The 23,596-nt window shown below is 39.0% G+C and overlaps 1 protein-coding gene across 1 annotated transcript in view; it reads right to left on the bottom strand.

The window, feature by feature from the left end:
* zswim5 (zinc finger, SWIM-type containing 5) overlaps positions 1–23,596 on the bottom strand; it is a 55,801-nt gene that overhangs the window by 21,666 nt on the left and 10,539 nt on the right. The gene's annotated exons all lie outside the window — the stretch shown is intronic.

Raw genomic sequence — 23,596 nt, 5'->3', positions numbered from 1 at the left:
CATCTGCCACCCCCTCAGACACGCCCACTCGAGAACCTTTCAGCCAATCATGACAGCATCCCCACATACTCTTAAACCATTAACCTCTAATCAGCCATGGAGGCCAAACGGGGTCCTGTACGGCAGGCACTGGGCCAACGCCGCATGCAAAAGAGACTCCTGCCCTTCCCCTAGCCTCCCCTCCCCTCCTTTCCATCTTCCATCTGTCCCAGCAGCAATATGGTTAACAACGCATCAGCATCCCAGCTCCCCCCACTCATATATCTCGACACAACAGACATGCATATGCACAGGCACACACATTCAGATTGTGCACAGGGGTTCCTATGTGCTCTGATAAAGGCTTGATTGATTCATTTGTGATGTCCCTCAAACAGCAGTCCCCCTGAGTCATTTGTCACGATCACACATAATTGATTTCTGATCCACCGAATTGTGAACCTCAAGAAAGAGCTGCACGGAGCTCAATCAGCATTCCTTTCAGTGGGCTAGCGGCAAGCAGCAGGTTTGACGCCCATGGAAATCGCAGATAAGACCCAGAGAGGAGTATGCGGTCACCAATAGCCTGAGCCTTGCACATTGTGCGTGAAGTGAAGGGGGAAATTAAAGCCGGGCTAATCATACAGGGCCGGATAGTTCAAAACCAACAATTTAGCATCTGATGCATACTAGCCCTGGCTGAAGAGCCTTTATTCTCAGATAATTCACCCAGTGAAGGCTGAAAACAAGCCGGAGAGGAGGATGAATTTGAAGGCGTACAGGGCGAAAAGGAGGAGATGAATCGCACTTTTGGACAGGCCGTAAGTGCAACCAGATGTCCTGCTTGAGATAAAAGCAGATGCACTCGAAGTGAAACCGTGTGGTGTGGAAATAGAGGCGGGGATATCCTTTCATTGTTATTTCTGTTCAAGGTTTTCTTCTATTGCATCTAAAAAGCTAGCTGAATATGCATATGTTTCCATTCGCCTGCTTAATAGAGAAAGCATGCTTCTCCAAAGCAGTGTGCGGTACACAGAGTGTACTAGATTGTAATTCTTGAGCTGTTCTTGTCTTTGTGCAGATGATAAAGGAAGCAAACATGCCTTGTAAACACGTGACACAAAAGAACAAATCTCAAAAACACAACATGTTCCACTTTCATTTGCAAGAAGGATTAAAAAAAATGTATCAAACAATGCTAGTCACATGCAAAATAAGCCATATTATTCAACCTCAGTCAGTATCAGGCCATACAGACACTGTGCCAGAATAGAAATTTGAGTTCTGGTATTGTTTTGTGAGCAGTCTGCATGCATAAGACAATCTGACAGCTAGGAAAGGTCACCGGCCTGCACATTCCCTGATCACTGATGGATTGTTTGTGAACAGCCAACCACCATCAGCCCTTGCACATCTGCATATGCCCTCTAAGATTTTTTTCTGCCACTTTCGCCTTTTCCCTAAATGCGACTTGGTTGTGTTTAATATGCGAACATGTACAAACCATCTGCTGCCCTGCAATTGACAAGCAGCAGTCTGCAGGACACAATGGCTCCTTTGAGCTCTGCTCACACTAGAAGGATAGCCTCTACTGATAGATAGTGCTTTAAGAAGCTTATATTTCATGACTCCTCCATTCACAAATCACAATCAATATGAGAAAAGGAAAGAGAACCGTTAGACTGCTTTGCGCATAACTCGTATGGATATGCGGATATGCTCATGAGGTATGACTCCAGTTTGCCCCGCAGCTGTAAAACCAGTATCGGATAAAAGATGGAAAAAAACGTCTGAGGACCAATAAGCTCACATCTGTTGTGTGCTTTGTGTTTTCATCCACAAGGTAAGAAAATGTCAATATGTACTCTGGGCTTGTCCCAGCAGTAATACATCGCCTGCATTTCCTTCCTTCCCTGCTGCCTTCTTAACCAAACTATTCTTCCCTCCCTCCCTCTCTCTCTCTCTCCCTCTCTCTTTCTGTCTCTCTCTCTAACCAGGGATGCACTAATATTTCAGAGACTGTGTGAGTGAAAAAAAGTGAACAAACTTTTAACATGCAATAACAGAAAAAAAAGAAAAAAAAACTATTGCAAACAATTGTTTGCTTTTCCTACTTGTGCAAGTCCCTCTACAGCGATCACTCTCTCAGTTTAGGGTATTAATAAAGAGCGTTTTCTCATCGTGCAAAGACACCATGCCATGTAGTGCAACATCTCATTCTAATATATGAGATGATTGTCTCTCATTTGAGAAGACAGAGAAACTGTTACTAAATAACCTGTAAACTTTCCAGAAAAAATGAGTATTATTAAGAAATACAGTGCTTGTATTAGATAAAAAATAATCTTCTTTCAATATAAAACTAACCTTAACCTAATAATTACACTCATTTTGTTGTGTAAGCAAGCATTTATGGTTTCAAACTTTTGGTCTCAGACGACAATTTTATTTAAATTCATTGCTAATAAAGATGCCTTAATTGTACTAAAAAGCTAAACCATATTATCTTTGTGTTTAAATAGTTAAATAGTGCTAAAACAATACATCCAATCAACCCCTCCTTACGTTTTTCTGCCTTACTGTTTTTCTCAAACCAAGCTAAGCATATGGACAAGGACAAAAAAAAACAAGAGAGGGGGAGTGCAAACACAAAGGAATCGTTCCCAACAAGCCCTTCCAGCTTAGCTTTTGCGTGCATTACGTTGATGAGACCCTGAAGGTGTGCACAGCTAAGGAATCAGCTGATGCAGCATGGCGGCATCTCTAATTACAAAAGCTCCTCCTCCAACTATCCCCCCTCCTCAAACTCCCCATTGTCTGCGGCTTCCCTCCCTCCATCTCTCTCAGGAGTGCCTTTTGAGCTGGCATGCACCCGTTAGGCCTGCGCTGTGTTCCCCTCAGCACTCTTAATCTGGCCCTGACCTGCTTTATTCCCCCTGCACCGGCTGCCCACTGGGCCTCAGATTCACAAGCCCCCTTTGTTGTTGACGGGTCTGTCTAGGCCTCAGGCTGGGGCCTGGCCTGGCATTGTTGCCCACAAAAAGCCAGCAGCGGTTAGCAGGCGTCAGCTTGGAAGCAGGGTCCTGTGCGACCACTGCTGCTAGGAGATCAGCGGTCCAGACGGACAGGAGAGGAGGAGGACAGGAGAGAACAGATAGGAGATAGAGGAATGTAGAGTAGGAACACAAGCACAAACTCAAGCTGCCAGTACAAACTCAAGCCCCCAAGAGTCCTGAAGTGCTTGGTCTTCTCTCAAAGCGAGACAATGTCTTATTGTCAGTGCAGAATGGTTGCCCCTCATGTATTGTGATGATAGTTTTCCTAGTTTGGGAATAATTGATCAACATTAGGTAAAAATAAATGAAATCTCAGATGAGAAAAAAGCATTATTATCAATAATAATATTAATAAACTAAAACAACAACATAATACATTTAAATATTAATGTTTAATACACTTATTTAAATAAAGTTTCATTAAATTATTTAATTTAATGAAGCCCATTGACCAAGAAAGAGCTGCTACTACAGCATTAAGTTTAATATAGTGAATGATCAAATCACATTAAACTGATTTGTTCAGTTCAGGTGCGCAATTATACAGAAACATTCAAAATAAAAAGACAGCAAGACAAGGACTGCTGATTGGAGCACTGTTTAAATGGACTGCCTCCTTAAATCCCTCTTATTTAGCCTAGAAGAAAATATCAGCTCAAATAAGTAAAACAGCTTATTTCAGACTGGGCTGTTTAAAGGATTTCATTGACATTCACATGTGATCGCATACAGAATAAAAGGAAATGCTCTGTAAACAATACAACACAACGCACTTTAGCTGGGCTCTACGTTCAAATAAATGGCCTATTGCCAGATACCCATTCATTAAAACAGACCTGAAACTCTCAAAAGAGCAGCTCACCAATGACACTCTCTCTACAGCAAGCCAGGAGAGGCACAAATGGTCAGAATAAGGTTAAATGCATGGTATGTTATCAATGTAGAAAAACAAATGTATAGATGGTAAACCTTGAGATCAGTTTCTTACAAGAAAGCACCTCGATACCCATTTTCTGTAAATCTTTGACAAAAAAAAAAAAGTGCGCTTCATTCAGGCTTTATGAGACTGGACACTTACACAACTGATTTAAAAAATAGCCTTTGACTGCTTTTAGTCCGAACATTTGACTAGATTTGCGACTGTTAGGATCCGTCCTACAATAGCAGCTTGATTACCAAGAATGGCTCCTTTTCTTGAGAGTGTCAAAAAAGGAAAAGGCCATCTGAAAGGCACTTAAACACAAATTATGTAGATTTAAGCACTGCTTTTAGTAACCAAGGACAGCTGAATGAATATTCATAAATTGCCCTATGTCCCTGTTGAAGAGGGCGACCAAAGGAAGGTCTCTGTGAGAAAGCTGGCAAATAAGGTGCTTGTGGTCTCTTAAGAAGTTTGCTTAACTCTGCAGACGTGCTGTTCAAAAACACAGCGGCAAATGTCAGACATCATGGTCTGAAAAATTCAAAGCACGTATAGAGACATTCAGCATCGTTGAACGGGAATAAAACTATCATGCTGCAGTATCTACATAGACGGGCAACAACTACAGCTTGCACAATACAGTGCATCTCACCTCGCTCTTTTGCCAAGGTCATCGCCATCGCATACTGACTCAGACCCGTGACAAAACATTGTGCGACTGGGCCTGAATGCAGAGTGCAGCAAGACAAAGGGCCTTGCTTTTGCCAGCTGGACCCTTCGAAACTTGGCACCACAGAGCTTGGCTTTGCCCCAACAGGCAAGCTGGAAAAACCCACCTTACCAGGTAGAGACAGAGCCTCTGAAAGCCCTGAATATCCATACTCCAGAGTAGAAAAACACAAGTGTGGTTTAGAGGACCAAAATAACCCTCTACCTCTCATTCAAACTGTGAATATGAAGGATAAACAGGATAGAGACAGCTGGCACCTTTCTCTTGCTTGCTCCAGCAGTACTCTGGTGGAAAGTAAAGGGTGTTTCTTTACCACCTGAGATTAGAGGACCCAGCAGGGCCTGGCAGGCCTTTAGACGAACCGCGGGCACTCTAGCAACAACAAACAAAACATACACTCCTAAACCAGAGCAATCTGGCCCCTTTCCTTGACCACTATGAGGAAGTATAAAATTCTGTACACCCCACTCAACATGCCAGTCTTTGGAGTTTCCTGTTACATTGCTCGTACTCTTGTGCTAGCGGAGAGTTTTGTATGCTTGTGTACGATTTAAAATAGCTTTGTACATTAGTATAGATGTCAGCCCTGAGACGTTCTAGCATTTGTAATGGAAACCCAGGTTTGAAAGGCTCTTTTATCCCATGAGGTAAGATGAGGAGGTGCTGCCCTACCAGAATATCTGTTCAAACGGGTCTCTGATTGAAAGCTTTAAGAAATGGAAGCCCGGAAGCACATCCCACCGCCAGATAAAATGTCCATATTTTCTCAGAATAACTGCTTTGCGGATGTATGTGCAAAGAAAATCTAAAATATGAGAACATAAAAGAGAAGCAGGATGAGGAGATGATAGTTTTATCAACCTCTTCAGAGTGACAAGCTGGAAAGGAAGCAGTCAATCCAGCAATGTGGCTTATAGAAACAGGGGTGCCGAGTCAGCAGGAGGAATCTGCTAAGGCCCAGTGAAATCAGGCAGGGGGTGAGGGGTGGCAGGACACCCCACCTAGGGCCACGCGCCAAACATAATGCCCGCACACAACTAGCACAGCACTGGGTGGCAACAGGAGGGTTTCAGTGTGCGTGTGAGGCAGAGGAGGGGTATCCAGTGGAATGTGCTACATGAATTCCACGGGCACGTTGCCTCCTTTACCGCAGCCACAAAGAGCGGAGTGTGGACTTCACAGAGACGAAGGGACAGCGAGAAGGGGGGAGGGGGGAAGACATCAATAGAGAAAACTGGGCAAAGAGCCAAACTCCAGTATTACAATAGAGAAGGGAGTAAAGAAAAGAAAAAAAGAGGGAGATTAGGGAGCTGAGGGAGGAGATGTAGGAATCAGGCCTGAAGTCTCTTCCAGGGGTGAAGGCAATTCTATTATCAGACAGTGGATAGAGGTCCATTGATACTCTAGAGAAAGAGCCACAGAGCCTGGATCAAATAATATCTACAGGAGCCTAAGGAACAGTAATGGAAGAAGCGGCAGAAATTAGCTTAAACGCATTGTGATGTACAACCCTAGACAGATCTGATTGCATGCTTGAGGTTGAGGTAAGAAAGGGGTGGGTTTAAGTGAACTAAATGATTGAGTTATGACATTTTGATTACATTTAAAAAAAAAAAAATTGTAAGTAAACATGCATGGATGAATTGCGCATAATAATTTATCAGTTATTGGCCATAAGTTATAAACTGCATTTCGTATCTATAGGGCATCCCTAATACAACCATATAGGCTATAGTTTATCTCTGATGGGAGCATATTTTCTCTGACTAGACAGTGAAGGAACATGTCAGGAGCTCTTCATCCACACGCCTGGACTTCATATGGAAACATCAGCAGATATTTGACTAGCCTATATCTGGAAAATTCAAGAACATGACACCAGTGTCAACAATCGATATTCCTCAACAAACCAGTACAACAAGCTAGCTACAGCTTTCCCTCTCCCAAGTGCTGATCCAGATGTACAAAAATAAGCCCATCCAAGCACTTCCCATCGTAGCTGCAGAATAAGACAAAAATAGAGTATTACTGATGATCCTGCCAAGCTGGCTGCAGCAGACACCGGTGCAGTCTGTCTCCCAAAACTGGGAGCAGGTGCCGGAGAGTAAGCACAAGGTTCCTCTTGGTCCCCTCTTCTTCAGGGTTTCACTGACCTTAGATGTAAGTAGACAGCACGGTCTCACAACCTGATAAAACAAGGCAGCTCCCAAGATTTTCCCGACTGCCACAGTCCTGATAGAGACTAGACTGCCATGCTCAGGAAATCCCGGTGAGAGTGGTCTACAAAATTTGCATAGCGATAGCCTGAAACACTAAAAACAATAGCAAAAAGCAAAAAGCCTTGTATTGATGCAAACAAACTCTACACTCCACCACAACATGCTCCACTCCATTGTGTACATTGACATGTACTAGCAAAGTTCCATCTGTGCTATAGCTGGGATGTTAAACACAGCTCATTACTCTTGATCTTGCTTGTATTATGTGAACTAGGGATGCGCGGTATACCGGTACTGCAAAAATACCGGTATATATTATATTTCAAACGGTACAATATCATAATTTTGTTCAATTCGGTATTTGATGCGCTGTTGTTTCGAAGTTCACCGCTAGGCGGCAGTGCGCTACCTAAACTGACGCGGGTCACGCGAAACCGGGAAACGGTGACAACAGAGGAACACGATGGATCAAACGAATTTCTACACGCCCAAAATTAATAAATAGAGAGAGCAGTATGAGTGAAATAAGGCATTACTTTGCCAACAAAAGTAATGAGAAAAGTAAAGAAACAGATCTCAATGCACCACTCTGCAAACTGGGAGGCAACACATGAAATCTGCCTATAGCACTTGACTTATCCGTTGCTCATCTTGACTTGTTCAAAGAGTTCAGAGATCGACAGGTTAGTCCATCATTCAACTGATTTAATTTAGACTTTTATTAAACACTGAACAGCGCACATACGTAAGAGCTTATCAATTATATATGATACGGTAAACACGAAAGCTCAAATCTGCTTGCATGACACGCTATAGTAAAATGAATGGCACATTAGTGCCGCTGTTGCGACCCCTAGAGGAATAAGCCGAGAGAGAGAGTAATAGTAGTTATATGAATATTACTAATATTACAATTAAGCTACATTTGTCAACATTCCTTATGTAACCTGACCTAACAGTATTATAGCATTTATTAATCTATATCAATCAGTAATTAAATGACCTAGCAAATTAAATATACTAATACATGTTTAGCATGTTAACATTACTTTATGCAATGCTTTAAACTAATATGAACCCAAACAGTAACCAAACCAAGATGAATAAATGCAATAAATGTTGATAATTCTCTGTTGATGCATGACAGCTAATGGTTTACATGTCATGTCATTATTCTATTATTATTATTATTATAATATGTTAATCTATTATTATAGATATTAACCTATTTTAACCATATAATTGCAGTTTTTTTTTTTTCAAAATCAAAATTTAACCTACTGTATGTTCCCTGACTGAATTAATATTATTATTTTTTTTACATTTTGATACCTTTTCTTTGCACATTTTGGTAGTGGAGAGTTTCAAGCAGTGTTTTTTAAGTGTCACTTAAATTGAGACTTTTTTTTTTTTTGTGTTATCGATTTAGTATCGATACCGAGGTATTAGGTTCTGGTATCGTACCGAAGCCAAAATTGTGGTATCGAGCCTAATGTGAACAGCACTTTTTTTTATTTTTTATGATGACGTCCGTTTTATCCTATTGGTTGGGCTAACGCACCTGCGTCACGCTTGCATTCACGGCATTCACGCTCAAATGAATCGCTTGAACTGAGCAGTAGCAAGGCAAAATGAGTTCGACTGAAATTGAAATAGAGGATGCCCCGTCCACTTACAAATCCGACGTCTGGCAGCATTTTGGTTTTCCACTTACTCGACAGGAGAACGGTAAAAAAAAAAAAAAAAAAAGACAAAACAAGAAGTGTGTGTAAATACTGTATAAAAAAACACTGTTAACAGGACGTCGAACACAACAAATATGATGTTTCATGGAGTGCTTGAAGTGGGAAAAAAGGTGCCGGTACTCTCTTGCATTGGCAAATCATGACATTTGAGATTTCTACAGTGAAAAACAAAACTTGGAGATATTGCTGGTATAACAACAATTTATTGTTATTAACAGCATCAATGTATTTAAACAAGTCGTGTGTGTGTGTGTGTGTGTGTGTGTGTGTGTGTGTGTGTGTGTGTGTGTGTGTGTGTGTGTGTGTGTGTGTGTGTGTGTGTGTGTGTGTGTGTGTGTGTGTGTGTGTGTGTGTGTGTGTGTGTGTGAAAACGGAACTCCTCCAAGTCTGCAAGTCCAAAAATGTATGGTGAGATTACTAAATTTTATTTAATTAAATGCATTTATGGTAAGATCAATATATTTTCATGTCAGTCTGTGTTCATGTTGACCACGAACCATGCGCTTTAACTTTAATTCAGCGCGTGCAGCGCAGCAGAAATAGACTCTGCGTGGAAAGATCGCTGCAATGCTGAATAAATTGTCTCTGTGTACACACCGCTCCTGGAACGGACCGCTGGAGCGCATCCGTGTGCAGTGTGAAAGCTCTAACCTGTTAACATGGGTGCGGAAAAGATACGCACTGCAAACGGAGTATATGTGAAACGGGCTCACTGACGCATTTTCTGTCAGTGGTAGAAGGAAGTAGCGGTTCGCAAGAAAAATTGCAGGTACGCTTAAGAGTAAAATGTAGAAGGGTCACGGGCATGAATCTTCGTTGGTCTGCTTTTTTGCGTTCTTGAGAGTAGGCTTTAATGTTTCAAACAGGAAGCCTATAGATTTTTATTGTAAGTGCTTGCTTCAGTTAATCAGCTACATTTACAAATTCGAGCAAGCACAGTTCCTCTTGACTATTCCTTGACTTAGATTCTTTCAGCAATGTTCCTTATAAATTCTGTTAGGGCTAATCCTGTTATTCATCCCCTAACAATAAAGGAAATGCATGACATGCCGGTTTTGTCCTTTGAAGGAAACTTAAAGAAATAAAGAGACAGTATGGGGCTGGCCTAGCAGGGATCCAGGCAATGAAACGATCACTGTAGCATGGTATGTTGTAGTTTGTATTAGCAGTATGTATGAGGGTCCTCTTTTGAGCATTCCTTTCTTTAAAGTTGCCCCGGGGAAAGAGGATGGTTTTAATCAGTGCATGAAGGCAGATCCATCAGATATGCTAATCAGAAATCTTACCTGAACAAATACCCTCAAGAGCAGTCGCATCCATCTTAATTGGGGAAGGGCTTGTTAATAATGCAAGGAAGGAGGCTCGGAAAAGAAATATTAATGGAAGGATGAGAGAAAGGGGGGCTTTTCTGTCTAATCAGCACAGACAGAGCAAAATCCAAATAACATTTCACAGTGAAGAGATGAGATCTGAGCAAGGTCTCATGGATATTGGTACTGGTATTAACTGTGCTTACACACTGGAACAGCAAGGTATGATGGAGCACTTGATGGATGAAACACATGAAATAGGATTGTACTATTGTTACACAATATCAACATTTCAATAGGTACCAATACATTTCATGGTTCTCAATACCATTTTTTGGTATCTATAGCAAAAAAGTTGGAACCATTTAACTATTTGATGGTTAAAAAAAAGTATGTATGTGTATATATATATATACACACACATATATATATACATAAATATACGTACACATTTATTATATTCCATTATTTTTTGTTGCTTTTCACTTGACCTTTTTAAAAAAGAAGGTTTACTTATAAATATTTTAAGGCAGTTTTAATTGATTATTTTCTTATCACACGTGTAATGCCACGATTCAATATTATTGCGATTCTTGACATATTGTGATACAACAAGTATTGCGATTCGATTCTGCGATATAGGCCTATTACGATTAATCTCCCCATATTATTCAAAGGCATTATAAAAAATGAGGAAAATAAGACTGCTCAACTCACTTCAAATTAGGGATGGGACGATTACCGGTTTCACTATAAACCACGATAAAATGTACTGACGGTTAGTAATATCGTTAAAAATTCAATTATCATTAAAACCGTGTTTGATTATCGCGATTTTAATAACTCACTATAAATCCTGTCCAGCCAGCAACAGTCTGACGCAGGCGCGCAATGTTGGTTTTTTTTTTTATTCGAGAAGGAATGGCGGAAGGCGGTGACCGTGTTCGGGAGATTTTTCAGCCTTTTAAGAGGACCAAATCTGAGGTGTGGTCATATTTTGGCATTTACAAAAATCCTGAGGGAAACTTAATCGAGGATGGTCACCCTGTCTGCAGAACATGCTCAAAAAAAGTCGCAGTGATAGGAGTAAACACTTCAAATCTGCCGAATCGTCCTGTGTGACCATCATCCACTGTTGTAGCGAACGCAAGGCAAGTTAACTTTGATCTCAAAACTAAAACTACGTCTGGGAAGTAATTGGGCACAAAATGTTGTTTTGAGTTGACATATTTTATCTCACTCACTTGAAATAAACTTGAAGCTTCCGCGAAGAAAAGTTCGCAGCAAGTGGCTTTGAGCCAAAGACGAACGAATAAGTTCAAACGAGACTATTAAGAGTGACATTTAAGAGATAATAATGTATATTCATTGTACACTTATAACACCGATTTTTTTTTTACCACATACAGTAATTACGGAGACATATTGAATAGAGATTAATGTCTCTATTCTTAGCTGTTAAATCCATTTAGCGTACAAAACTCGTCCAGACAATATGATCATAACAATACTATCAAATTCTGTAAACAATAAATCAACTCTGATTTCTTTTTTAATACAATCAAAAACGGAGACGCAAGATGACAAGTTGTATTTGAATGAAATGAGAGAGCGCCCGTTGTGATACATGGATGTGCGCTGTGTTATAATAGGTTGCTATTGACGACGGTCATTATAAGGAAGAAAATCAAAATGCCACAGAATAGAATCTTGCTTTAAAAAGTGCATAGAGCTGCCTGATTTATTTGTTGTTTGTTGATTCTCAAATATAAAACTTGTTGAAATGTTTTCAGTGTGAGCATCAGTTCTTTTTTAACACTTTCATCTTGTTTTAACAAAACCGTGATAGTATTGATAATCACGATAATTTTGGTCACTATAATCGTGATATGAAATTTTCATACCGTCCCATCCCTACTTCAAATGTCACATTTTATTCTGTAAACATTATCTTCTACACATTAACTGAAGTGCAAAAACTTATGATGGGTAGTGTAAAAACTTGAAAACTTGTTCTTGAACATTCAGGACATAGGACCTTATTACAAGGACAGGACGTAATTATTCTCTGAATAGGAGACATCTCACATGAATGGTGAGCTCCCAGCACATAACTTAAAATTATTTAAATACAATAGAGTAACATAAAGCAGACATAATTGAGTAACTTGAACTTTTTCGAAAGACGGAGCGTCATGTACAGTACCAGATGTAATAGTGAAGCCATTTTCATTTGAATTTGCTGTTGAATGCACGACAACAAAGCACCGCAACAAGCGCCACCTTGTGGATGTAATACGCAAATGTAAATGATCAAAGTAACCTCTGAGAAAACCAATGGAGAAACCCCGAAAGTAAAACATATTTTTATATTTAAATATTGCAATACTTTGCGCTACCGTATCGATATAATTCCGACCGCAAAATATTGTGATACTGAACAGAATAAATTTTTCCCCCACCACTTATATATAATTTATACGTGTGTATTATCAGGGTATATACAGGAATCATGGAATTAAATTTAATACCTTTTAAGACCTTTTTCAAGACCCCTTCCATACATTTGAAGACCTCATCGCCACTTCAAGTTTTAACAGTTACATCGGGCGACACCATTTATATACTGATTGTAAGATAGCACAACTAAACAGTCTTAGTTTGTGATAACTCCTTATCAGTACAAAATAATTCAAAAGAGTGGGAATGAAGCACAAGATAATTAATTGAATGACTGACCCAATGCAAGGTTTATTAGAAAGAGAAACCAGAATTAGACCAATAAACAAAACAATTGACAAAACTTATTGAAGAGGGAAAATAAACCTCTCTGAGCTAAAGGGACAATGAGTTCACAAAGTATATATTCAAAAGACGTATATTTGTAACAATAACTCTTATACCTGTCTGCAAACCATAGCTCTTTTGTGGTACACTTCTCATGACAAACACCTGACTGGTCAGACAGTTTACCAGTGATTACCACTAAATGCTGGATTTGATTCACCAGAGCAGAGTGTCAGTAAACGAATATTCAATCTGTAATTATTATTCGAAAAAATAAAATACTATTCGAATTTTACTACGTTGCTTTGCTGGCAGTAAATGCTGTGAATCCATAATAAATCCCAATCACTTACTCGCAGTTATAATTAAATCCACAGTTTGGCGCTGTGGAGCGTGTTGATTGTATTTGATCACGTCGTCGTCAGCCTCGTGAAGTTTGGAATTACTTGGATGAAAATGATCTTACTGGTAAGGATCAGTTCAGCAAATACAGGTAGCCTACATGCAAGTAGAAGTAGTGAATTAATGATAACTATAGTTACAGAACTTGATCATGATGTGAAAGCGTTTATCAAGTTTAAGATTAAAAGCTTCTTATGAAGCTAAGAAACCAGAACTCTGACTATTGACTCACTATGCATGCAAATCTCCTTTAATGCCATTCACCAACCATTCGAATATGAAAATGATCTTACTAAATGATATTACAAAACGGAATTACTTTTAATCAAATTAATTAATGATACGGAGTTATAATATCACCACCACAATGAGAAATCACATGAAATCCAACCAGCAGTCGAATGAGGAAAGACAGCTGTCCATCACTGCATTGACGACTGCAGTAGCGCAGCTGAATCCGAGTGAGCGAGATGATAATTTAACTGATAGCAAAATGATTTTGACACATATGCTTCCTTTAAGTTTCGTTAAAGAAGCAGTCCTTAACAGAAAACACAAAGTGCTGTTAGAAACTTTGTTATCTGTCACTGTGTCCCTGCAACGTCTGTCAGCGGCAACACGTTTTCTACTCGAGCATGTGAATATTATTGTTTTTCTCAACATAGGGCTGGACGATATGTCCAAATTTTATATCACAATATATTTCTTAATTTCGGTCGATACGATATAATTCCGATATCGATATGAAGTACAGGGCTGCCAACTTTTGAGGCTAGCTTGGCGTGAGACTACTCCAACGGGGGGGGGGGGGGGGGGGGGGGGGGGGGGGGGGGGGTGGTCTGCACACGCAAGGTCTCTCGCTCGCTTACCTCTGCCGTGCGCGCGGTTTGGAGCACAATATCTTTACTCTAGATTACGGGATATTTAACTAATTTGCGGTATAACTAGTCGATCGCGAGTGGCTCAACAGGTAGATATATAGATAAACTCATCTTTCAGGCATTTTACCTACCGGGTTGACACTTAAGCGTGAGAAATCGGGGGTGTGGCGTGAGAGCGTGAGAATTGGGTCAATTGCGTGTGTCTCACGCTCAATGCGTGAGAGTTGGCAGCCCTGGAAGTATGAACAATATAAAAGCCTCAGAAAAACTGCCAAGAATGCCCATAACAGATGTCTGTTCCTACAATCTTCTGAAAAATTAATTTGCCAAGTCTATGAAATCTGCTGGAGTCTTTTGCTACTGCACCATAACAAACTACATGAAGCAATGAAATAACCCATCATAACAATAATATTCTCTTCTCAATACCTGCTACAAGACTATGAAAGCATATGGGTAGCAATATTCCGTTTGAAATGTAATATGCAAAATGACAGTGTAATATGTTAAATGGCAATGCATTTCTGTTTTTAAATTTACATTTGCCATAACATTTGTGCAACATTTGGTACACAAAATGGGGGAATTTTTTTCCGATTTAAATCCCATTTCCTGCATTTACATAAATTTAGGGACTATGGTGTTACAAAATCCAGGAAATAATTAAGTTGATTATAATGATAAATTCTGCCAAAAATAAAAGTAGGCTACTAAACTATGTATAACAAAAATATGTCTTACTTTTTTCAAGACTTGAGATAATCATTTTATAAAGTCAAAAATGTTCACCATTAATGTTTTGTGTGTAAATAAAACTGAAATATACAGAAATTGAATAAGGTTATCAAATAGTCTGAACTGCATAAATTATAAATTAAATATAGATTAATCCTTATTAAAGCTACACACGTTCTTTAGACAAGATCAGTGAGTAATTTGCTCGGTTCCCCTTTGTTCTTTGGTTAACTTAACTGACAGACAGAATTGGCTGCTGTCCCTTTAAGATCTGTCGCTGATGAGAGGATCTTACGCATTTAATTTTCTCATTTAGGCTACTCTTAACTTTCATTTAAGATTTTATTTAACTCATTTAGACTGTTCTTGTGAGGATACAATTGACAAAACGGACATTTTGGCATAAATGTGTGTTTTATTATTCAAGCGCTAAAGAAAGAGAACTGGATTCTGCGCGTCGTGTGCGTGTGTGTGCGCGCGTCAGGACATTCACAGGGAGCGATACCTGCTCATTAGAACTTTCGGTGAGCTATTTTTAGAGTGTGGACGCGACGTTCCTGGCCGCGGGCGCGCGCATCGGCACAGTCTATCTCCTGATCCTCGTCTGATGTGTTCCTGCTGCTAGTCGGACTCGGCAGTCACACTCCGGCACATTTTGCAGCTCGCTGAAACACCAAAACACCACTGAATTTATACCACTGAATTACTCTTTCCTCTCTTATCAACTATTTCGTCTGCTTTCTCCTCACCTGTGGAAGCTCGTTCAGTCACATTTGCATTGCGGTCAGGGGCGCTCATTCTGTGGCTGAAACTTGCCGCGTTGGAGATCCGCTGCTCTGAGCAGTGGCTGCGTGTCTGTGGTGTACGTCATCAGGAAAGTAGCCAATTGTGTTCTGCTCTTTCTGACGGCTGCGCGCCTAACGTCAGTCAGTGACAAATGCTGCTATGTATATTGAAATATCGAAAATGTGTTTAAAAATCATTTCACCGTTATCGAAAAAAAAAAATTGCGATATATATTGATATTGAATTATTGTCCAGCCCTATCTCAACATGAAAGTGAAACAATATAAACAAGATAAATATTATGTTGACCCGAGTGTATACCTTCGTTCTGTACGATAAGTGGAACGCTCTGTTTTATTAGCGTTTTTCCCCTTTCGTACTGATTGATCTTAAATGCTTCTTTACATTTTTTGTTTACACATATTGTTTAATGTTTTCATCTGAAAGAAAACCTTAAGATGCAACTTAAGCTTGTTGCGTATATTTAATTTCCCTATTAGTCAACGATGTTGTTTAACAACCGTGCGTACGGGACATATGCGCTATCAAGCAGCAGTAAGTCATGAAGTGACTTACTAGCAGGATATCTAGCAGGATTCCATAAACTACACAGAACCCCACTATTCGCCGACTCAGTGTTTAAATTCAGCCAACCTTGATACTTTATGGACAAATGTCCATAACGAAAAGATGATACAAAATGTAATACCTTGGAAAATGGCATTTAAGACTTTTTAATACTTTTTAAGGGCCTTATTTTCTCTAAATTGATGTATCAACTTTTAATACTTTTTAAGACCCCACGGACACCCTGATTATTAATGAGAAAATAATAAATTAAAACTGCCTTACAATATTTATAAGTAAACCTTCCTTTAAAAAGGTCAAGTGAAAAGCAACAAAAAAGATTTTAATTTGATACAGAAAGTGAACAAAGAGCACTTCCTCAATCAACTGAAGTCAAAGATAAGCAAAGCTATAAATGATAAAAGGACAATAATAAAGTCTTATATTATTTTTGTCAAAATAAAAACAAAAAACTACATTTCATATTTTTAAGTGAATTAAGGCATCAAAACATAATATAATGTACAATCTGAAAAATGGCTATCCATTCTAAGAAAATTTTAAAAAAAATTGAGAATGCAAAATTAAATACTGACATAAAAACTCTAAGTCTTGCCAATGTCCAATATGGTACTAATGTTTTGTGCATCTCTAGAATACAAAATAGCTTATATATATTGAGGAAATAGAAAGAGCTGGGTTGGTTTGAAATCAATCGGGAAAATCATATTCTGTGATTCAGCGCAACTCTAGTGTGTAGGCTTGGGCGGTATCCAAATTTTGATACCGTCAAACCTCCTTCCTATTTTACCGGGGTATGCGGTATTACCGTGACTAATTAAAAATTATGACATAAGCCTCAGACAGCGTCACCAAACTGTTGGCTTGTGCCTACACCGTTAAGAAAACTGAATACCAGATCGGGAGAAAAAAAAAAACCACACAAAAAAATCAAGGCCAACCCGTGCACGTTGTGTCTGATCCCGGCTGACGGCATTAAATCTAATATGACCCGTAGCCCTATTTAGACTCGACTATTTTTAATACATGGGCCGTTATAATATGGTGGCGCCAAATAATTTTTTAACCCAGGTGCTGAGGGGGTGGTAGATATAAATACTATTTATAAATGAGCAAAAATGGGACAATTAATAATATTTAATTATTTTAATTATGACAATTGTATTCATTTTATTAATTTAAATTAAATTAACAAGCAACAAGTGCATTTGTAAATCCGGTGACACGCGTCCATTGATTTTTATTTATACAACTTTTCTGTCAGTGCTGCAAAGATTAAGTTGACGATCGCCATCTCCTAGTGAACGCGCATATATAGAGAGAAATGCAAATTATGGATTACATAATCAGAAGGTATAGGCTAGCCTATATTTCTTTTCCTTTTGAATTGTTTCGTTTAAAGAAATTGACGAATCGCCATCTCCATAGTGAACGATAGAGAGAAACGATAGAGCGAGTGGCCTATTTCTTTTAGTTTGGAATAGTTTCGTTTAATTTGATGAACGCGCATAGAGAGAAATGCACATCATGGATTAAATAATCAGCGAGTGGCCTATTTCTTTTCGTTTTGAATTGTTTCGTTTAATGAAATTTCAAGCTTTATTTAGATATCTGTCATGCCTGTGAGACATACACTGAGTTTCGGTTAATTTATGATGAGATTTCAATGCAAGTGACCGCGACGCGCCAGCGCATGATCATGTCATGATTATGTTGTCTGCTATATTCGATTCTTATTTATTATTGGTTGATAAAATTTTTTTTAAAATTAAGATATAATTTATACAAAACGAAATTCACTTTAAAGAAAGGCCTTTTACAAAATTAAACTTAATTAAGTGGTCAATGACTGACTCCCGATGCATCCCATCTTACTCGTGCTGTTCAGTTTTCATTATCAACGTAAAAAAAAAAAAACATTATAATATTTTAACAAATATAAACGAATGCGCTTATTTAATGAACTCGGGGCAAAATGCATCCTCGCAGCAGTGAGTGGGTGGTTGTTTCAGAGATGCGACATTAGGTTAGAGGTGTTTCCATCTCTCGCGGTCACCATTTTTATGGCAACATTTACAAATTGCCTCGTCAGTATTTACCGCCTCTCCCTTCTCTCTCTCTCTCTCTCTTTCTCCTCCACACTGTCACTTGATGACAACTACATAAGCATTTTTAGGCATTGAATAAATTATATTTATATATTATATATATAAGTGCCGGTAATGACGGTATTGAAACTGATACCGTTGCTATTTTAAGACCCCGCGGTATACGATATTACCGAAATACCGCCCAACCCTACTAGTGTGTAGGTGCCCTTGTGCTAAAGATTATAAGACTTGCTTGGAACAGCCTGAGAAGTGTTCTTCAGTTCCTGCATTGAAATCAAGCATACTGTATTAAAGAATGACATCTATATGCAGTTGCACACATGGGTCTGCATCACATTCATCTGGACAGCACATTGGAATACATTATTCCTTGACTGAAGCAAACTGCACGCTTTGAAGTTCCACCAAAAGACAGTATGTTGTACAAAGGGGCTTCTAGGTTTACAACTGGGGGAATTGAGAGGCAGCCGTCCATTGTGGTGATCTATCGACATCAAAGCCAGGGCGTGTTTATGACACATGCACACACTATTCGTATTGGGCTGAACTCCGAGAGACTGTGGTACCCGAGGGAGAGGAGGGAAACCCCTTCAACTCCAGCCATGCTGAAACACGGTGAAATAAAGCAGGAACTACACAAAAGGAATAAGGAATAGAATGAAGGATCACTATTTCGACTCAAGCTGGTTTTGATTTGACAGTATTCAAGGCCTGCAGCATCCTGGGTAAATGATGTAACCATAAGGTATTTTAGTACAAAGGGGCATACAAGCTAAGTTAAATCACCCTTTTATGCCAGCAATACAAGATCTGCATTGCTAGACTTTTTATTGATTAAAAGTGCCTAGAGGTAGAGGGTGGGATTGAACAATTGAAGGGTCCCGTTGACATGGTCCAATGGCTGTTCACCCTTAGGGAGTTCCCAGCACTGGGCTTTAGTGATCAAGTGTAGCACTAACCTCCTCGGTTTACCAAGGACGGCAGAATTAGCTTTGCCATCTGAAAGGACAATGCAAGCTAGTCCCATTGCACCATTTGCAATGACAGGTTAGATGTTGCAAATGGTGACTACAAACATGCCAGGTGCGAAATGGGGTCTCTACACAGAGCTCACAGCAGAACATAATCTTAACACTTAAACTGGGTACATGGAACAAAAAGAGGCCAGATTGTATGAAACTATGACACAGGTGAAGATGATGTGGTCTCAAGCCACAAAGACGCCACAAAGGAAATAGTTGTCGGTACATGAACAAGCATTATGAGCTTGACTTCCTGTGCAGGCAGCATATTGAAAACACGTTCCTTAATGCAATAGAAGTAAACAACAAACCTTAAGATGCTATGACTCAAGTGTATTGTCTAGGTTAAAACACAAGGTTTTTGAATCTGTGTTTGTGCCTAAGATTTTCAGGATCTTGGATACTATGACTCAACAAAAACTCTGTAAATAGCCTATTGTTGTGATGAAAAGCATCAGTTATTAGAGTACAAGTTTCCAATCTGTGACAAAATAAACAAGTCTGAGGTGTGATAAGTGGACTCAATGTTGTGCATAGCAGAATAGTAATGCTGATCCATGTACTCCAGGCCTCCTGCTCATTTCAGCAACTGCACTAGGGCATTGTCATCCTCAGAAAGAGATGAGCATGGTGGAGTGGTGACTGAGGGGCGTCTCCCTGTTCAAACTGGAATGGTAATGAGAGACCGAGAGTCCAATCAAACTGAATTATCCCAGACAGGCCTCTTCAATCACTGGTTGATTTACCCCACTGACGTTTTCTCTCTACCCCCACTTCTTTTACTCCCTTCACCCACCCAAATAAAGATAGCTGTCATGAATATTCCTTTAAAATCCCTCTTTAAATGAAACCCCAGCCCCAAGAGGACACCTGTTTTCATCCATGAGCGCAGTGAGTGGTGATGAGACCAAGGCCACAGCCATTGCCTTTCATTAGCTGGTCTTTGTGCTTTCCCGTCACGGCTACAATGATCCACCATTTACTGCTGATGAAAACAAATTGTGCACCGGGTGCTTCAATACAGGCCCAGATTGGCTAGCTCAAAATACAGCAAGACAAATCCATTACTCTGTAATATCTTAAGAATGGTAATAGTTTTATAAAGAAGGTAATGCTGCACCACTGGCTCAATGTCAATATCTTAAGTCAACACGAGGGACGGTGAGAGCAAACAAATGATTTGCAAATAAAGAGCTGCTAGTATTAGCGTCATTATATAATTTTGAGTTTATACTTCAGAATAGTGTTTATAATAAGAGTGTTGCACAATAATACAAATTTATTCACAAACCAGGGTGAAATATGAAAAGCAATTATAATATTAGTTAGAGGTGTAATGTATCGTAATGGATCCGTGATCTGTACAGACCAGGCCCCACGGTTCGGAATGCATGTGATGCAATTCGTGCAATCGCGTAATCCTGTTGTCCAACAAAAGACATTTAATAACATGATTTTACTCACTTCATATCATCAGTTGAGTGTTTGAAATTTCCTTTTGTAAGATGTGGCTTCTCATAGAAGAGGCAGACAATATATAATTTTATAGTGTTCTACAGTAATAAAACCAGAGAAGGCTTGAAGAACTCAAATACACCATATATAGAGGTGTGTGTGGTGTGTTTATTGTCTTGTTCAATCAGTAAAAGTGTTTCTCTCTTCTTTTTATTCAGCTACATTCAGATGTAATTTGCTGAATTAGGGATTTCCTGCAACATCATTATATTAATTCTCTGAGGCATATTTGGAGTTTCTGCGTGAGGTCGCCCTCTGGCTTTCAGTATGAATGAACAGTAATCTCAGATCAGTAATGCTCACTCCATCCTATTTCGGGAAAAAAATACTTATCTCGAAAGAAATTTATATGAGAATCAATATGTTTTACTCAATTTACATTTTTTTCCCCCACAGTGGATGCATAAAAGGCTCATATTTCATATTAAAGACGTGGACAAAAAAATAAGTAATGATTGGTCACAGATTTTTATAATAATAATAATAATAATATATTTTATAATAAATCCTTAGATCTTTCTAATGATTTAGTCATAGGCTGCCTACATGTTAACCGGTAACCCAGCAGTTTTTCGTAAAAATAAGTTTTATATTTTGTTAAATATTGTTATTTAGCAACAATAATCATAATAAGCCAAAGTACAACAAACCATATATATATATATATATATATATATATATATATATATATATATATATATATATATATATATATTTATATAAAATTACATTTTAAATTACAATTTTAACCAGACAAATCGTAGTTAGATTTTCCCCCCCAAATCGTGCAGCCTATTCAAGTGCAAGAAGACGCAAAAGAGAACTCAATTCGGACTCAGTGCGCACAGAGAGGGCAGCTTTTCAGGCAGCGTGAGAACACAGAATTGAGTTCTCTTTCGAGTCTTTTTGTGCTTGAATAGACACATACACGCAATATGTAAAAACATTGGCGAGTATCCTCAAACACAGTCAGTTATGTCATAAGTAGGCTTGCTGAGATAGTCACTGTTACCGTTGTTACACAGTGTTCAGCCGCACACCAATTACATCACTTGCCCACCGCGGCACCAGCCCCCACCGTCGTTTATAGTAATAAAAATCATTTAGTAAGTAAGAGAAAAGACACTATGATTAAAAACTGAGCGTGTTTCAAGGAGAATAGCAACACAGATCAGCAGCAGGAGTCAGATTCAATTTATTACCTGACGAGAGTGAGGCGAGCTAGGACTGACAAGACGATTGTAGAAGATTTTGGTTCCAAAGTGAAGTGTTAAAGTGCCTATTTCGTCATATTTAGTCATGTTTTACTGATGTGTTTTTCATTAAGAATAATAATGAGCCCACCATTCAAGCAATTGCCACCCACGAATTGCTACTAATTCGAAAGTAAAATGCACACAGCCGCAAAGGCATTCATAAGCGATTTAAAAGTGAGGTGGAAAAGAGGCAAAAACTCAAAACTAATTTATTTCTCACTACCTGAACAACTTTCATAAAGCAGTTTATTTAATTCGTATCCTTGTTCTATTATATTTATTTATGTTTGTAATTTGTTCTTATATTACTGACTGTTCTCTTGTCTTTTGTTGTGGTATTGTACTCAAAGTATTCTTTAAATAATAGAAAGCAAATTTATATTTGCCCTGCCCCCAGCCCCATACACAATTCTTTTTGCTGATCCGAAAAAATGACTCAAAAACGTTATATGATACGAACTGAGAGTTTTGTGATCCTTTGCACCCCTAAAAGTAGTAATAATCAAGCTAGTTCTGGCAGGTCACGTCAGTCTCTCGCAGCTGATCCACGTCTAGTACGTCATGTTGACATGTCGTATACCTATAGGAATACAATGCCCATTACAGCATCCCTATAGATTCATTCAGTATTATCAGCAGCATTATTGAGTTGCTGAGGAGCTAATTACCCCCCTCCATCCCCAGCTTCTCCTCTCGTCCATTTAGGACTTGGCCTTCTGATATTCCTCTTCGAAACAGACACATTTTTCTTGAATCATATTGTACATTAAATCATTGAACATTAATAATATCTGCAATACATGCATGTTGGTTCTGTTCTGTTAACCCTGAGGGGGGCTATTGCTGCTCTCCCTGCTCTGGATGGGCAGAGAATTCTTGCATAGAACAGAACCATCCCGGAAATCCAAACAGTAGTCCTGACAAAACTTTATCACTGGCGGGTTAAACACCATCGGACACTTTGCTAAGCTGCAACTACGAAGTTTCTGTCCGGTTCTATCAGGATTACTTCACAATTATACTGACGGTTCCGTGTCTTTCAACCAAAGTGGAGGGCGTTCATTATACAGAAAGAAGTAGAAGGAGAGAAAAAAATGTCAGTCGAACAGAATCAGATCAGATATTGTTTAATTGCAGCTTTCATGAGTTGTGCTTTAATGCCATTGTTGCAGGCTGGTTTTATCCAGTAGATAAGGCCATGCGCTTTCAACGCGGATTTACACTTTCTGACGCAGCCTTCCTTATTCTGCTGCCACAGCACAAAAAGTGCTTAGTGTTCCTTCCTTCTGAGAAGAGAAATTATACTAGGAAAAAATGAATTTAAAAATCAAAAGACGGTCGAGAAGTTGCTCTCGAGATGCTTAAGCAGTGACTGTGGTGTACTGACGGACGTGTTTATCTGAAGGGGTATCACGGATGTCCTTGTAAAGTGCATTACTTGGATGGGATGACAAACATGATAAAAATTAATGTTACAATCAAGATTTTTACTCCTTGCTCTTCTCTTAATCTCTGATAAGTTGTATTTTTCTTCCCCAGTGACCTTTGAGAA

This window comes from Siphateles boraxobius, unplaced genomic scaffold, assembly GCF_051911475.1.
Source record: "Siphateles boraxobius isolate OS27281-9 unplaced genomic scaffold, OSU_SipBor_1 1, whole genome shotgun sequence".
In the NCBI taxonomy this organism is placed as follows: domain Eukaryota; kingdom Metazoa; phylum Chordata; class Actinopteri; order Cypriniformes; family Leuciscidae; genus Siphateles; species Siphateles boraxobius.
Note: the sequence above shows the minus strand (reverse complement) of the source record. Positions and strands in the feature narration are given on the sequence as shown.